The following is a 3,448-nucleotide window of genomic DNA, read 5'->3' as shown; positions in this document are numbered from 1 at the left end:
TTAATTTTAGAGGTAAAGTCTGAAGACGCTTCACGATCTGTAGAGTTATATTCACACATGATTCACACACGTGTGCCACGCCGCCGATCGTAAAAATTCAATTCATCATAACTCGGTCAATTTTTCAAACATCAAATTAAAATCTGGTAAAGAGGTGTATTATAGTCATATTTTCTGATGTTGCCTACTTTATTAAGTATTTTTAAAGATTTTGTCTGGCGACGCTTGTTGTCACTTGAAGACGCTTGTTGTCGGTTGAAGACGCTTTTAAGGGTAAACGGTATTTAGTGCAAAGTGATCGGTAATGGACTAGGCACGATGGTGCCGCCTTGTGTGTGTAAATTTGTGTATCTGTTATGGTGTCATTTCTTTTGGATAATTTACAGTGAGTGTTTTGCTTAATCTTGTGTATGGGATCTATTATTCTTATACTCCGGTAAGTCTACAAGTTTCATTTATCTATTTTGTTGATCCTTACAGTAATATTAACTGCTACTGTAAGGGATTATTGACTACTAATTAAAATCATTTTTATATATATAATTTATAAAAAAAAAATGCATTGTTAAGGGACACCAGAACCTTGCTATATCCCTCAATCCCATATTTTAACCGTTTTATTATACCGATACACACTGGAGAGATAGTTTTAACTAGAAAATATTTGTAAACCATAACCTGTATAGCTTCACGTCCCAACTACCCTTTTGATGGCAATGATAAAGATCTTTAGGAATATAGCTGATTACCATACAAACGTGTATGATAAAGATCCCTAGGAATATAGCTGCTTACCATACAAACGTGCATGATAAAGATCCCTACGAATATAGCTGCTTACCATACTGTATACACGTGCATGTTAAGATCCCTAGAAATATAACTGCTTACCATACAAACGTGCTGGATGAAAAATCCCCAGAAATATAGCTACTTACCATACAAACGTGCATGATAAAGATCCCTATGAATATAGCTGCTTACCATACTGTATACACGTGCATGTTAAGATCCCTAGAAATATAACTGCTTACCATACGAACGTGCTGGATGAAAAATCCCCAGAAATATAGCTGCTTGCTATACAAACATACATGATAAAGATCCCTAGGAATATAGCTCCGTACCATACAAACGTTCACGATAAAGATCCCTAGGAATATAGCTGCTTACCATACTGTATACACGTGCATGATAAAGATCCCTAGGAATATAGCTGTTTACCATGCAAACGTGCTGGATGAAAAATCCCCAGAAATATAGCTGCTTACCATACCAACGTGCATGATAAAGATCCCTACGAATATAGCTGCTTACCATACAAACATACATGATAAAGATCCCTAGGAATATAGCTCCGTACCATACAAACGTTCACGATAAAGATCCCTAGGAATATAGCTGCTTACCATACTGTATACACGTGCATGTTAAGATCCCTAGAAATATAGCTGCTTACCATACAAACGTGCAGGATAACGATCCCTAGGAATATAGCTGCTTACCATACAAACGTGCATGATAAAGATTCCTAGGAATATAGCTGCTTACCATACAAACGAGCATGATAAAGATCCCCAGGAATATAGCTGCTTGCCATACAAACGTGCATGCATTATATAGAATCTAACACTCGTGTTCATGTTATATTGAATTTATTGAACTCGTATATTAATTTCATATGAAACTCGCCTATTTGCATCTTTATTGCACACGTTCAATATCAATTTTATTGCACCCCTTTATTGCACTGCAGAAGCCTTATATTATATAATAAATAAAGATATCTATGAAATTGAAAACAATGAATGAAAGAAACACGTTCCTCCTTTGTTTGCAAATAACTGCTCTCTCTCTCTCTCTCTCTCTCTCTCTCTCTCTCTCTCTCATATGGAGGTTACATGTATAAAGTTATGCTTACGACTGAAGAAAGCGATGAATGCCGGCCAAAATGATGAGAACCCGGCTAAACCCGCTGTAGATGGAGGAAAAGGGCCGAGTTGGCCGAGAGGAGGGCCGAGTGGACGGCCGAATGGAGGGCCGAATGGAGGACCGATTGAACGGCCTAAAGGACCCAATGTGGCGGCCATGATCTTAAAACAGATAAAAACATAAATGAAATAAAACGAAATATACTGGAATTAAAACCTTATACTATCCAGCTGCACATGCTCTTTTCTCTGATGAAGTATCTGATTTGGCTATTTGCATCTAATTTCCATTTGACTGACACTTACGATTTACGAAAGAAGGATCAGTGTTATTGTCAGGCTTTGATTAAGTTTATGTGTCATAAATATGTTATTAAGCGAGTATAATTGATTTGACTAAATTATGTAATAGATTAAAACAACTAATTCGTTTGATGTGGGTTTTTTTGTTTTTATTTATGAACTTTTAGTTAAAATTCGGTCTACTCTCTTCTTTTGAAGCCGATTTGAAGCTGATTGGCCGAAAAACGACGGAAATAGTGGATAGAGGCGTAAAACGATACACAACCTAAACCAAACGCGAGTATTTCATGAGAGAAATGTTATACATACGACACTAAGTGTTAGACAACGTAGCTTACTTAGTCGACAGTTCAGCTGTTCCAACCAGATCAAATCTCTGCTGTGCAAATGGCAACTGGGAAGATTAGATCTGATATAGCTAGATTGTAGTCAGCCATTGGCTAAGCAATTCGTCAATGCCGCCACGTTATCCATCATTTTAGGGGAATAGAAAGGTTCGAATTTCAGGAGTGTCCACCGATGCATCACTTTCTGCTCAGTCGTACCCTGTATAAGGTTTACAAAACCTGAGGAGCATATTGCAATGCCTCATATATATATACTCTTAGCATTTTCAGAGCATATGTTTACAAGAGGGACACCCGTAACGTTTAATATGGGTTTCTTCCGATCTATATTATCAAATGCAAGTGTAAGTCAAAGTGGAACTCACAAACAGTGAAATACAACTATATTCTACCCTCAGAAGTAACCAATATAATTCATTAATTACTTTCGATATTTTTAATAATTGTCAACGTTTGGTTACATTAATCTCCATATTTAACCTATACAACTGTAATTATATCATATTCATTTTTGCCTTGTATGACAAACCCGTTGAATCTTACATCAGCGATCTAGATAATTTATTACAAACCTGGTAAATTTTAGTTCAACGATACAGCCAGTTTTATTACATACCTGACGTACCTTACTACAGTGATACAGCCAGTTTTATTACATACCTGGTGTGTCTTACTACAGTGATACAGCCAGTTTTATTACAAACCTGGTGTATCTTACTACAGTGATACAGCCGGTTCTATTACATACCTGGTGTATCTTACTACAGTGATACAGCCAGTTTTATTACATACCTGGTGTATCTTACTACAGTGATACAGCCAGTTTTATGACAAACCTGATGTATCTTACTACAGTGATACAGCCAG

This window comes from Mizuhopecten yessoensis, unplaced genomic scaffold (assembly GCF_002113885.1).
Source record: "Mizuhopecten yessoensis strain PY_sf001 unplaced genomic scaffold, ASM211388v2 scaffold11101, whole genome shotgun sequence".
Taxonomy (NCBI): domain Eukaryota; kingdom Metazoa; phylum Mollusca; class Bivalvia; order Pectinida; family Pectinidae; genus Mizuhopecten; species Mizuhopecten yessoensis.
This window is presented reverse-complemented; position numbering follows the sequence as displayed.